General features: G+C 45.7%; 1 protein-coding gene across 2 annotated transcripts in view; it reads right to left on the bottom strand.

Moving 5' to 3' along the window:
• SYTL3 (synaptotagmin like 3) overlaps positions 1 to 12771 on the bottom strand; it is a 93714-nt gene extending 80943 nt beyond the window's left edge. For both annotated transcript variants that reach the window (XM_018053419.1, XM_018053420.1), the window contains exon 1: positions 12299 to 12771. The gene's annotated coding sequence lies outside the window, so the exon portion shown is untranslated. The remainder of the gene's footprint in view (positions 1 to 12298) is intronic.

Here is a 15062-nt window from a genome sequence, read left to right as displayed (position 1 = left end):
TGACTTTTTTGCAACCCCACTGACTACAGCCCGCCAAGCTCTTCTGTCCATGGGCTTTCCCAGGGAAGACACTGGAGTGGGCTGCCATTTCCTCCTCCAATACTGAATGTACATCATCCTAACTGAAAATACTTTAGGATATCTACAATTTCATCTGTTAACTGTAATTTTTACAATTAACTTCAAAACTCAAAAAACTGTTTCATCAATTAAGGATCTATGAAGGGATATCACCACAACCTCAATCTATCAGGTATTTATGGCCTTTAATGGTATTTAGCAACGGCCTTCTGCACAGGGTCTTATTTCTGGTTAATACGAGTTGTCAGGGTCTCCACTCCTCCTACTTACTTTTTCCATCAGTAACGCTAGACACACAGCACCTTTGATCTGTTTCTTCCCCCAACCAAGATGGTATTGAATTGATAAAACATGTCAATGAAAAGCAGAAAATGCAGATCTAATTAGTGTACTTTCTGTAATGCCATTTTGTTATCAAATTTACATGAATTCCTTAGTAATAAGATGTCCTTTCAATGCTTTGGAAGCTAAACTCCCTTTGTGCAGCCTCAATAGAAATTCAAATTATATTAGTTTATGATCCATAGCAAATCAGTGAAAAAGAGGTTAATAGAGCCCTAAGGGATCATTCCCTTTAAGCAGAGATTCTTAACTTTTCTCTTTTAATCTCTGGTTATCTGGTGAAGCTTCTGTATTTAAATGCATAAAATAAAATACATTATAACAAAGGAAATCAATTATACTGAAATATTTTAAATTATAAAAACATATGTGGCCAGGGAGGTATGAAATCTAGCAGTGATCTAACAGTGACTGTAATTTCAGAGTAGCAATGATTGCAAGCAATACTGAGATATCTGCAGCAAATGATGTAGAGACCACAAGTCTTGCTAATTCCATTGAGGTTTGTGACGAAATGCTAACCTCTAGTTACAAGTCAATGAAAATTAAGATATAAATTTTTTCACATCCAAGTTCATGGACCTATAGGCTAAGGACCCCTTGGCTTAAGGATCCTCTATTTGTCAGTTTCTCTGTTGCGGGGTGGGGCTACACTGGTGGCTCAGTGGTAAAGGCTCTGCCAGCGAGGCAAGAGACCCGGGTTTGATCCCTGAGTTGGGAAGGTCCCATGGTAAAGAATCCGCCAGCGAGGCAGGAGACCCAGGTTTGAAGCCTGGGTCAGGAAGGTCCCATGGAGGAGGAAGTACTGGAGCAACCCACTCCAGTATTCTTGTCTAGGAAATCCCATGGACAGAGGAGCCTCATGGGCTATAGTCCATGCAGTTGCAAAGAGTCAGACATGACTGAGCACACAAATTATTGTAGGATAAGGTTGAAACAGTTGGCCTACCCAAATTGCAAAGGCTACATGAGGATGAGGGAAGCCCGGCCTGCCAGGTGATGGCCCTGGCCTCCGCCCTCCAGCCAAGCATTCCCGAGTGCCTGCCTCCAAAAGGCCTCCCGTGTAGACAGCAGGAGAACCAAGGACTCGGGCTCCAGCCTCAGCAGGGTCAAAACCTCCTCCCTCCTAAGGTCCTGTTTCCAGGTGAACAGACGGAGCAGCAGAGCTTAGCTCCCTGAGGCTCTGAGTCTCTGGGGAAGAAGAAATGCTAGGAAACAGCTTGTAATCAAGTGCTAAGTGGGAAAGTGTCACCAGCTTCGTGAGCCTATTTCTTCTAAACGCATTCCTTGGTTTTTGTTGCTTCTCTCTCATTTCTAACCTATTAACCACATTACTGAGTCAAGTACTGTCCTGTCTGTCTAATTCCCAAGTATGTTAAGTGCAGGTTTTTGCACTTGGCTCAAAACACACCGTCTATGCCCTGAGCTTTCACTCCATGTGGCCTTTGGGCTCAGGTGTCTGGCCTCGGCCTTCAGCGCCACCGGGAGGCGGGACCAGTCAGCACTAGGCTGGAAATGAGAGCTCCTGGAGAGCTCAGTGTTCACTCCTGCGGGTGGCCAGGCCTTTACCCAGTCCAGACATGCAGGGTCTGGTTATTTAAAAACACTCCTGCTCTCTACCATGGAGAAGGCAATGGCACCCCACTCCAGTACTCTTGCCTGGAAAATCCCATGGACAGAGGAGCCTGGTGGGCTGCAGTCCATGTGGTCGCTAAGAGTCGGACACGACTAAGTGACTTCATTTTCACTTTCATGCATTGGAGAAGGCAATGGCAACCCACTCCAGTGTTCTTGCCTGGAGAATCCCAGGGACGGGGGAGCCTGGTGGGCTGCCGTCTATGGGGTCGCACAGAGTCGGAAACTGAAGTGACTTAGCAGCAGCAGCAGCAGCAGCTCTCTACCAAACCCATGCCTGTGGCCTCACAGGGGCCTCTGCAGGGTTGAGTGGGCACTCTTCCTCCCCCTAGTGGCCATCCACTTTTAGTTACAGAAAAGTCGAAAGGAGTTGGTTTTCGGAATCCATCCGTCAGCCATTCCTTAATTAAATATTGATCAAGAATTCAACAAGTGCCAGACACTGTTTAAGTGATTACGGTACAGGACTTAATGACTGATAAGTTACACCCTATCCCATTTCTAACAATATGATGTATGCTCAGTCGTTTCAGTCGTGTCTGAGTCTTTGCAGCCCCGTGGACTGTAGCTCACCAGGCTCCTCTGTCCATGGGATTCTCCAGGCAAGAATGCTGGAGTGGGTTGCCATTTCCTATTCCAGAGGATCTTTCCAACCCAGGGATCAAACCCATGTCTCTTGCGTCTCCTGCACTGGCAACTGGATTCTTTACCACTAGGGCCACCTATAAAAGCACAGAGAGGACAATTAAAGTCAGAGAAACAGTAGCAGCCGGAGTGAAAAGGAGCAGACGGTTTCTGCCAGGAACCTGCAGTCAAACAGTCCTGTACTTGAGCACTGAGGCTGGCCTGGTGGCTCAGAACAAAGCAAAACCCCAAATCAAAGTGGTGTATATAGTTCTGATAAACCGAAAGGAAACAAAAGGATTCTCAAGGTGTCTTTAGGTCATGGAACAAAAAGTTCTGCAGTGGTTTGGCAGAAGATGCAAAACTGTGCTTCATGTATCATCATTATATTGATTTCAGAGTAACTAAGGATAGAGCTTGTTGTTGTGATTGTTGTTCAGTCACCAAGTCACATCCGACTCTTTGCGACCCCATGGCTGCAGCACGTCAGGCTTCCCTATCCCTCACCATCTCCCGGAGTTTGCCAAGTTCATATCCAATGAATTGGTGATGCCATCCAACCATCTCATCCTCTGTCGTCCCCTTCTCCTCCTGCCTTCAATCTTCCCCAGCATCAGGGTCTTTTCAAGTGTGTCAGCTGTTTGAATCAGGTGGCCAAAATATTGGAGCTTCAGCTTCAGCATTAGTCCTTCCAAAGAGTATTCAGGGTTGATTTCCTTTAAGATTGACTGGTTTGATCTCCTTGCTTTCCAAGGACAGACCACCAAATTTAATTCATTGAAAGCCTTTCAAATACACACCCAAACATGGAGCTTTCTGGGGTTCCCAGTTGATGAACCATAAAGCTTAGAGAATGAGAGGTATGGGTGTGCAGTGTTTATCTGAGTTTTTATTCTTGACTTTGAGAGATTTTGACTCTGGCTTCCATAAACCTTCAGTCATTCAAGTACATGGTTGATAACTACAATGAGGAAATCCTTCTATTATTGGATTGAAATGTACTTTTTTCCTTAACTTGAAGGATCTGTGTCCAAATCCTCTCTATACACGGTGACTTTTTGAATTGATGCAATCAGGACTGCATAGAGAATACCCTAGGATCATTCATGTGACGAATAGGTTCAAGGGATTAGATGTGGTAGACAGAGTGCTTGAAGAACTATGGACAGAAATTTGTAACACTGTATAGGAGGTGGTGACCAAAACCATCCCCAAGAAGAAGAAATGCAAGAAGGCAAAGTGGTTGTCTAAGGAGGCCTTACACATATCTGAGAAAAGAAGAGAAGCAAAAAGCATGGGAGAAAGGGAAAGATATACCCATCCGAAAGTAGAATTCCAGAGAATAACAAGAAAAGATAAGAAAGCCTTCTTAAGTGAACAATGCAAAGAAATAGAGGAAAACAATAGAATGGGAAAGACTAGAGATCTCTTAAGAAAACTGGAGAGATCAAGAGAACGTTTCATGCAAAGATGGGCACAATAAAGGACAGAAATGGTATGGACCTAACAGAAGCAGAAGAGATTAAGACGAGGTGGCAAGAACACACAGAAGAATTATATAAAAAATTTTAATGACCCATGATGGTGTGGTCGCTCACCTAGAGCCAGACATCCTGGAGTGTGAAGTCAAGTGGGCCTTAGGAAGCATCACTATGAACAAAGTGAGTGGAGGTGATGGAATTCCAGCTGAGCTATTTCAAACCCTAAAAGATGATGCTGTTTAAGTGGTGCATTCAATATGCCAGCAAATTTGAAAAACTCAATATCACAGAAACCTAGGAGGATGTTTTCTCTTTGATTTCCAGTGTCCTCCCAGTGTTCCAACTGACTTGGTGGCTTAGACCTTCCGCACGTTAGAGCCACAGGTGTTTCATCTTATTGGGATTCACTTAGGGTTTTCAGTGGGGGCAGTCCCATGCTTCCGTCTAGAAATTTGTGGAGTAGTTTTAGTTGTCTTAGTAACAAAGAATTACCTTGCATTCCCGTACAAATATTGGTTATCTTACCAGATAACTAGGAAAAAGGTATAATTATCTGATAATAGAATTTAACTCACAGAAACACAAAGTATATTTTGCAGGGTTTTAATATACTGGTTTTTCCAATATGAAGCTGTTGTGTAAACTGAGGGAAGACTGTACCTGGTTTCATTTAGAACTGCTTACTGTTTCAGCAAGTGGCATCATGTAGGGCAGCATGGCTTGTATTAATAGTATCTGAATCACTAAAGGATCTGCATTTGTAGATGCGGATCTACAAATCAATGTGATTCTAGGTATGAGAACATCGGACAACTTCACTGTGTCTTTTAATGTAGTGTATATTGAGAGTCCCTTGGACCGCAAGGAGATCAAACCAGTCCATCCTAAAGGAAATCAGTCCTGAATATTCACTGGAAGGACTGATGCTGAAGCTGTAGCTCCAATGCTTTGGCCACCTGATGCGAAGAACTGACTCATTGGAAAAGACCCTGATGCTGGGGAAGATTGAAGGCGGGAGAAGAGGACAACAGAAGATGAGATGGTTGGATGGCATCACCAACTCGATGGATATGAGTTTGAGCAAGCTCCAGGAGTTGGTGATGGACAGGGAAGCCTGGTGTGCTGCAGTCCATGGGGTCTGCAAAGAGTTGGACACGACTGAGCAACTGAATTGAACTAATATATATGATTATATATTATATTCTTATAATTTAATGTCCCTTTATTTCTCCTTGCATCACAGTAATGATACTGAATTATTGTTGTTGGTATTGGGCAAGGTAAATTATATTTTACATGAATTTCGATTCCAGATAGTAAAAGGTGAGCCACAAAATATTTCCTATAAAGAGTGAGCATTGGGTCTTTGGGGTTTAAGAACCACTGAAATTGAGGATCCAATGATTTCTCAGATTACTTACAAATTAAACTGTGTGTATCATTCTCTTGTTCACTTTTTCCACGTATAATTGTGATTTAGAGGATGCAATGGGGAAAATAGAGAACTGGTTGGTTGTTTTTGTTGTTTTAAGTTGTGCTGGGCTTTTAACTTGATCGTGAATTTTCTTGTGCAATTCCAGGTCTGACTTCCAGGTTAACATTGCTCAGTGTTTCTCTTTTAATAGCAGTTATCCAAATTATTTCAACTGCATCTTTTCAGTCCTCTTGAACAAAATCTGGAGCTCTGTCTGTACTTTACTCCTGTTATGCTGGCATTTGAATTTCTCTAAGTTTTACAGCAACAGCCAAATCAGAGATTTTACTCTGTAGTCCATGTTCCAAATCCCTCAAGATCAAATTCACTAAAACTCTTCTTAGCCTATAGTCTATTTATCCAAGACAAGGTGTCCCCAGACTTACGACGATTTACTTATTCTTTTAATTATTTGTCTATTTGTTTATTTGTAGTGAACTCTTCCTAGTCAATAGAGGTTTCTAGGGTGACAGAGTTAATTAGCAAGTCTCATGGGCCCATTGGAGAAGGAAATGGCAACCCACTCCAGTGTTCTTGCCTGGAGAATCCCAGGGACGGCAGAGCCTGGTGGGCTGCTGTCTATGGGGTCGCACAGAGTCGGACACAACTGAAGCGACTTAACAGCAACAGCATGGGTCCATGGTAAATACCAAGAAAGTCAGAAAATACCAAAAATATTTTCTTGGTAAATACCAAGAAAGCATTCCATCCACCTGGTGGCCTAGTAAGCTTAAGGTCCATCTTTAGGGATTCCATTTCCGGTCATCTATGCTAGCAGGGAACTAGAAGCCACACTGGCTTATTTTTCATATTATTCAAAACAGGGGTAACACAAACATGCTTCTCTCTTGCAGGCTTTTGATTTCTTGGATGAATTGAAATGGAGATGGTCAAAGAATTCCATGAAATCTATGCAAATCAGTTGGCATGTTCCTTGATGGAGTGAGGGGTGAGCGTGGCGTCTATAACACAAAGTGCCAACAGGGACAAGTGGGCCCGAGTCTGGCTGTGCCCACCTACCTGAGGGGCCCAGTGGGCACTATGGTGAGTCAGAGGCAGGCTGGCGACAGGAGAGGACAGGAGGATGTTCACGGCTGAGCCTGGGCAGAGAAGTGGAGTTGGTCTGAGAAAGGACAGGACATCTCTGGAGTGAGGGACAGACCACTGGACACGACTGAGGCAGGAATGTGTCCTTCCTCTCCCAGGACAGGAGCCCAGGTCCCCACCGCCTATTAACAAATTCTAAACTATGAGCAAGGTCTTTCTCACCCTCCTTGATCTGGCCTCCTCCAACTTCTGCATCCTCAGTTCCCATAGAACGCCCCAACGCTCCCGCAGCAAACACATTCGAGATGGTTCCCTGGACACCCCGTGTACTCTTCTCTTTCCACACAGTTGCTCCTGCTCTTCCCTGTCCCTACCAGGATCTAATCTACTTGGAGGCAGTGAGGGGAATGGGGTTTGAAGATGCTGGGCAAGTTAGCAAGTCCCCTGGGATTTAATTTCCTTGGCTGTAAAGTAGAGGGAAGTGGCTCAGACAGTAAAAGAGTCTGCCTGCAACCCAGGAGACCTGGGTTTGACCCCTGGGTTGGGAAGATCCCCTGGAGCAAGATATGGCAACCCACTGCAGTATTCTTGCCTGGAGAATCCCATGGACAGAGAGGCCTGGCAGATTACAGTCCACGGGGATGCAAAGAGTTGGACATGACTGAACGACTAACACTTTCACTTTCAAACTGGATAGCATTATAGGATCCACTTCTTAGAGTCATTGTGAGCATTAAATGCATTTATGCATGTAAAGTACTCTTTTGGGGGCTGTGCCATGCAGCATGTGGGATCTTAGTTCCTCGACCAGGGATTGAACCTGTGTCCCCTGCACTGCGAGTACACAGCCTAAACCACTTGACTACCAGGGAAGTCCCAACACAGAAAGTACTTAGATCACAGTGGCAAGCATATTATAAACAACCCACTGACACATGTTAACTGTGGTAGTAGTAACAGTATCGATAGGGACAGAGTAAAGGGACAAAGTAGGTGATTAAATAGTTAATCCCACTCGGGGACTGTAGGTAGAAAAACTATGGGAGACCCCCCCCCCCTTACTAAAACCATTAGTAAGCTAATGGTTACTCAAGAAAGCAGGTTTACTTAACCACAAAACCAAGCAGGCTTGCTTAGCAACAAAATCGTGCAACAGAACTATGAGGCATGTCCCCAAACAATAAAACAATGGTGGGATGAGACCCACATCCTGCCCAGTGAGCTCAGTAGAACACACGCTCCGCACACATAAAAAACAATCATTTGTGGACACAGCTTGACCATGTAGGGACAAGAAAAACCCCCTGCTCAATCTGGAGGAGGAGCTGACGATGGAAACACAACATCTACTCAAGAAAGACAAAGAAGTCCTTCTCCCCCTCCCTACATTTCCTTTGATTATAAAAATGCTTAAGCCACTATATCCTCAGGACATGGTACCCCCTTGCCCACTCGCTTGTAAGCCTTGTAAGTATCCTGTTCTAATAAATCACTTCTTATCTATCACTTTGGGCTTCTCAGGTGGTGCTAGTGGTAAAGAACCTGCCTGCCATGCAAGAGACATAAGAGGTGTGAGTTCAATTCCTGGGTCGGGAAGATCCCCTGGAGGAGGGCACGGCAACCCACTCCAGTATTCTCACCTGGAGAATCCCATGGACAGAGGAGCCTGGCAGGCTACAGTCCATGGGGTCACAAAGAGCCAGACAGAAATGAAGCTCTTAGCGCACACACACATCTACCACTTTGCCTCTTGCTGAATTCTTTCTGTGCTGAGGCATAAAGGAGAAGAGCTCTTCAGAGTCCCCTGAAACACCACCTAACGGTTTCATCATCAGCATCGTCATTCATTGTTAATCTTCCAGGTCGATTCGCCGCTAATTCAGGAACCTTCTCATAATTTTCAAGCACAATTAACTGCTCCTTCATCATGCCCCCTTTTCCTCCGTATATTTCTCTATCACGACTCTGACTTCTTTCTGATTCAAGTGTCCTTCTAGTGGTGACACTGGTTCTAGGCGATCCCTCATCACCCAGCAAATAGGTCCTTACTGTTTGGCTGGAGTTGAGAAACACAGTGACTATGGTGACACATGGGTTTGCTTGCAAAGCAGGAAGCACGCATTCAAGCCGGAAGGAAGGATCATAGTCAGGTGAGCAAGCAGCACGCATCTCAGAAAGCTCTAGGCTTCAGAAATCTGGAAAGCATCTGAAAATCTGAGGTCATTTCAGCATCTGAGAAGCATACTAAAAAGTATTTTGTTTTAATGATCTCATGCAGAAATTCACAATCTCCCAGACCCGGTTTTGCTGCGATAATATTTAGTCACTCTCTCACACACCCAGTGAATTCTGAAACTGTGTTTTGGTTGCAAACACTGGCATCAGCCTCTGTCTTCACCCACATGGAGCTGTCTAGCCCCCAATCTCCTTTCTCGATTGCATTTTTGTGATTTTGCAATGGTGACTGCCTTTGTTCTACAGCATCCCACCATACCAATCAGTCTAATTTTTCTTAACAATTAAAAAATAAATAAAACCTATAGTGTATTGCCACTCTGAAGGAAAAAGTCCCCCAGAGCCACTTGGGGAAACACTGCACAGCCAACCATCCCATCTCAGCGTCAGTTCAGGTGTCGGACACCCTGGGATCAAACCCCAGATCTGGAGTTATCTCAGTACAGTCCGAGAGCAACGGCTGGAGTAAAGCAAGCAGGAATTGGAAGCAGTCCTTCTGATCACCGTCCTCCCCTTCAGGAAGGCCCCAGAGCAGGACTGAAGCCTCTTTTCTGGGATCGATAGGGACACACGCAGCAGAGGTGGGGGCCCCTCCTAAACCCAGCTCGGGGCTTCAGTCCACACGTTTCCATCTCCTCTGTAGACAGTCATGCCACATCCCAGGGGAACTCTGCATCCAGACAAATGCATTTAGGTGCTGGTGATCGGTGTACTGACTCACAGCACTGATTTCATTGGACTTCTGTGAGCCCCTCCGGTGCCAGGGAGTGAGGACATCAAATTAGCAGAAGCCCCTCTCTGCAATTGAAAAGCTCACATTCCAGCCAGGAAGTGGGCAGGTGAACAAATAAGCGACAACTTGACAGGGTGAGTAGAAAGACACAAGGATCTGCAGAAGAGAATGCTCAGGGGAAGGCGGGATTTGCTACACGTGGAGAGAGCAGAAATGGCTGGTGGTGGGGGGCAGTGTGTGGGAAAGACATTCCGAAGGGGAACATGTGGGACCCCTCCTTTGCCAGAGAAATGGAACATCTGATTGTGTGAATTCTGAAACCGCGCTTGCTTTTTTTTCCCCCTCTGCCTAACAGCCAAGATTGACTTCGGCTTTTCAGAGCTGACCAGGGGAAGAAAAGTACAAGAAATGTGAAACCCGGGGGCGAGTAGGAGAAAGCGGGACGGGAAAGGAAACTCTCTTTGTCTGCAGGCTCTTCCACCTAATGGTCATCTGTGAGCAGCTGGTCATCGGATCAAAGGAACGGGCGCATTACCCACCCCCATGCCCCCACCCCACGCCCCCACCCCCGCCTGTGACCGAGAGGAGAGGCTGCGATCAGGCGAGGTGCCTGTGTGTGAACACTGTCATCTCCGGCCAGACTTTCACCTCAAGCTAGAGGTCGAGCCCAGCGCTGAAGCCTCAGCCAAGCCCCTGCTCTCAGCCCCGCTCCAGAGCCAGCACCCCCCGCTGCTGTGTTTTACCACAGCTATTTCCTTGAGAAGCTGCAGTTTGCTTTTTTTTTTCTGAATATGGCCACAGTACTTTCTACCTAGAATGCAGGGGAAAGGTGAGCGGCTCCACACACCCCGCTGATCCACCTGAAAGTGTCCTCTCTTTTTAGCTCGTGGAGTGTCCTCACAGACGTCCACAACAGCTGCAGGGACCACTGGTTCGTCCACACTGAGGAAGCAGGTGAAGGCAGGGTGGTGCTCACAGGCTTGACGGATTCCTTCTTACAAAGGCGAGAAGATTCACCTGGTGTCCCTCAGGAATGGCATGGGAATGGAGATGAGCCTTTAGAAACTCTTTGTGTCTCTGGTCTCTGAGCCAAAAGTGGATTTTCTCAGAAGCCAGTGACCTCGGACTTCAGGCCTCACCTGCCAGGCCCCGGACTTGACCTTGTATTAGTATCTGTTTCCTTAAAGAAGGCTCCAGGTGTCATATAAGCTTCAGGTCCCTCAAAACTCTGTCCTTAATATATGACATTGTGCATATGTGGGCTTAAGTCTAGAAAAGTTGACATCTAAACCGAGACAGGAGAGGGCTGGAAGTCTCTTCTGGAAAGGCCCCCACCACTCACGGTGGAGTCTAGGCTTTCTCATTCACATAGATACCTTGCCACCAAAAAAAAACCCAAGTGCTTTTTCAGAATCAAAGCTAAACACTGCAATAGAAACCCATGATATTTCAGACTTAAACTTGATCTTTTCTCGTGAAGGGATAAAGAAATGAGAACTGATATTAATACCTTGTTCTTTACATGAGGTAGTACTCATAATAGTTGCTGTAATTTTTGTTGTACCAACCCCTACTATTTATTTACCATTTACTCTGGACCAGAAGACTTGACACGTTCTTTGCGCGAACAGTCTCAGTCCTCATTACAGCCTTATGCCATCAAGACACCCATTTTACTGATGAGCAGAGGGAGGCTTGCAACAATTAAGTAACTTACCTAAACTCACAATCTAATCTGGGTCTGTTTAACTCCAAAGCCTTATGCTTTGTTTAGACAGAAAAGTTAAGAATTTAGAGTCTTCTACTGTCTTGGATAAATAATCTTTTTCATACCAGTTCTAACTTCTTAGTAGATATTTGGGCTTCCCAGGTAGCACTAGTGGTCAAGAAGCTGCCCACCGATGCAGGAGACGTGGGTTCAGTCCCTGGATTAGGAAGATCCCCTGGAGGAGGGCATGGCAACCCACTCTAGTTATTTTTGCTTGGAGAGTCCCATGGACAAAGGAGCCTGGCGGGCTATAGTCCATGGGGTCACAAGAGTCGAACACAACTGAAGCGACTTAGCACAGTAAGATACTTAACCGCTAACATGTATTTTCTTCTCATAATCTCTCCTTTTGATAAGAAGTGCTATTCCGGGGCTAAAGAAGCTGAATTGCAAGACGTTTAAATTAGACTCCAGCTAACTTAATTTAAAATTTTTTAAAATTTTATTTATGGTCCACCTCCAGACTAGAGATTATGGGGGATGAAAAAAATCAGAATCTGTGAAGTAAATTCAGAGCAAAATAGTAATAAACTGTATGTATAAGAATGTACAGGCCAAAAAGGAAACCAAACGACGCTCATCACTGCCTTTGAAAAAATTCACACCATACAGCTTTGGGAGAGTGTTTCTCAGTGTGGATTGGTTTCTTAATTAACTCTAAAGTATTCCTCCATTCCATTTAAATCATTCTTAGCCTATGTTCACAATGTATACTATTCAATGAAATGACAAGTCATCCTTTGTCTAATTTCTCATTGCTGTTCTTTCCCACATTTTCAAAGTCATCAGCGTAAGAGAAGTTATATTAACTGTAACCTCTACCCACCCCACCCTTCAAACAACCCACCACAAGGGCTGGACTCGGATGCTCAGCCTACCTTTGCCTCAGCTTCAAGAGAGGAGACCAGGGGAGCTCGCTCTGGGGAAGGAAGTCAAGCTTTCTTCGAGTTAGAACCACTGACGTGCTTCTCTTTCCTTCCGGTGGGCTGGGCGGGCGCTGAGAGCCTCTGTGGCTATCAGCTCCACGTCACCAAGGATCCCGGGGACAAAGCCACCTGGAGCCACACCCAGGCGCTCTTGAAGGCCAACAGTTTACGTTTTTAGCTGGAGGAAAGACCACGCTATGCTACCGCAGTGTTTCACTCAAGCAAGGAAACCCCCAAGGAAACTGGAGGCTTCAGTTAGTCAAATGTTCCCACCTTTGCGAGAGGCTTCTCACTGACCTCAAGTGTAAACGACTGTGTCATCACAGCTCAAAGAGCAGCTGTTAACTCAAGAGTCAACTTATAACAAGACTGGCCTGGACTTTTGGGGGTAAATTGCATGGAAGCATAGCGTACACAGGGGGCTTCCCAGGTGGCGCTGGTGGTAAAGAACCCGCCTGCCAATGCAGGAGACACAAGAGATGTGGGTTCGATCCCTGGGTTGGGAAAATCCCCTGCAGGAGGGCACGGCAACCCACTCCAGTATTCTTGCCTGGAGAATCCCATAGACAGAGGAGCCTGACAGGATATAGCTCATGGGTTTGCAAAGAGTCAGGTATGACTGAGCGACAGAGCACACACACAGCGTACACATGGAATATGACACAGATCATAAGAACAGCTGGATAAATTCTCCCTAAGTGAATTCATCCCTATCGAGAAAAGAATTTTGAGCAGCGTCTCTGGAGCTGCTCTGAATGACAAAATGTGTGCCCTTATGAGCAGCACCTTCCTAACCAGCACTCACGCCACTGTCCCCCAGACTTCCGTCCCTCTCAGTGACTCTGGAGTCAGGCTGCCCCATCCACCTGGTCCCAGCGTGGAGAAGACATGGGGCAGAGCCATAGCAAAGCTGCAATGGTCATGGATGTGAGCGACAAATACACCTCCGTTGTCATCACCCACCTAGAGTCTAGGGTCATTTGTTTCTGCAGCTCTAACCTAGCCTATGCTGACTGGTGCAGTGTGCGCATGACTTTATATACACGGAACGGATCCACTATTTCATAACCATCACTGCATGAAGACCAGCCAGTCAAGGACTTCCCTGGTGATCCCGTGGTTAAAGCTTTGTGTTTCCAAAGCAGGGGGCATAGGTTTGATCCCTGGGTGGGGAACTAAGATCCCACATGCTGCATGGTGTAGCAAATAAATAAATAAATACTTCACTAAAAAAAAAAGAAAGAAAGAAAGAAAGAAAATCAGCCACTGCGCCCTGAGTTATCCTTTAGTTGTTGGGTCTTGGGGATGAGGGGTGGGGGCCAGGACTGGGAGGAAGAGAGACCCAGGGGGTTCAGAGCAACAGCCACTTGCCATTGGTACAGAGGCGTTTCAGTCCCACTGTGCCTGTGTTTCACGGATGGCAGCAGACCTAAACACAGGCATTTCTTAGCTCTTCTCGTGTGCACGCGATTTCTCAGCACAGGATTCTCACTTAGATGTGTGTTAGACCCAAGTCTATTTTCTTCTCCATTATAACATTACAGTCCTCAGACTCGAGTGTTTTGCGACTGCTGTCTTCATCATCATACGTATCATCATTATTAGTGACTTGGCATGACTCCACTGTACATCTCAGGAACACACCCCTAACCTCAGGAAAAGGAAGGAAAACCTCGAACATACACAGGATAAGATTTGGATGGCAAAGGGCTGCAGAGCCCAGACAACACCAGGAGACTCAACTGTGGCTGTGGATATCATTTGTTGAGGTTACATGGCTAGGATTATTAGGCTCACACTTGCTAAATAAGGCATTGACAATACCAATCCTTATTTCCAAAGAGTGTATTTAAGAGAGTCCACTCGAAAGAAAGAAAGCACACAACACCTGCCAACCGATGGCTAAGCCCCAAATTGAAAAACAAACCCAAGATCCAATCCACTGACTGCACAAAAACTTAACATTATTCTAAAATATGGCTGAGAACGGGAGATTCATGAGCAGTTCTGAGTCAGTGTGTTTATACTCCAGGACTTCTGATGGACTCTTGGCAGAGCAGAAGTGCTAGTCACCTGCCAGCTGCCACGGTGATTTTAAATTCCTTAGACCTAGCAAAGTGTGCATCAGCTGGGCAGACCATAACACTTGCACTGCGTTTTCCCAAGCGCTACAACATCGCTGAGCCTAGAGAATTCAAGTCCTCGCACTGACAGAAATCTGATCTTCAAAGTTTTCCATAGAGGCCATATCCTAGTCAACTCTGCAGCTTCCACTGAAGCTCACAGATTGCCACAAAGTGAGTGCTCACTGCATGCGTGCTAAGTGAACACACAGCCCTGAAGATAAACGGACCAACTTGTCCATTTCTGGGGCCGACTCAATATAACTATGACGTGTATCAAGATCCCTGAATGAATATTCCTTGACAGTTAAAACTGGAGAGTGGGACCAATGCAGATACGCTGAAGTCATGTCAAGTTTTTAAACAGTTCACGTTCATGTGTTTTCTGTTGATTTATGCACATGCTGGTGACTTTCAGTCACAAAAGAACTTAAGATGGAGAAGGAAATGGCAACCCACTCCAGTATTCTTGCCTGGAGAATCCCATGGACAGAGGAGCCCAGCGGGCTGCAGTCCATGCGGTTGCAGAGTTGGGGATGACTGAGCGCACACATTATACTGTCCATGTGATTCAAAAGCATTATCAAGGCCGT

Source organism: Capra hircus, chromosome 9 (genome assembly GCF_001704415.2).
Source record: "Capra hircus breed San Clemente chromosome 9, ASM170441v1, whole genome shotgun sequence".
NCBI classification, from domain to species: Eukaryota; Metazoa; Chordata; class Mammalia; order Artiodactyla; family Bovidae; genus Capra; species Capra hircus.
This window is presented reverse-complemented; position numbering and strand designations above follow the sequence as displayed.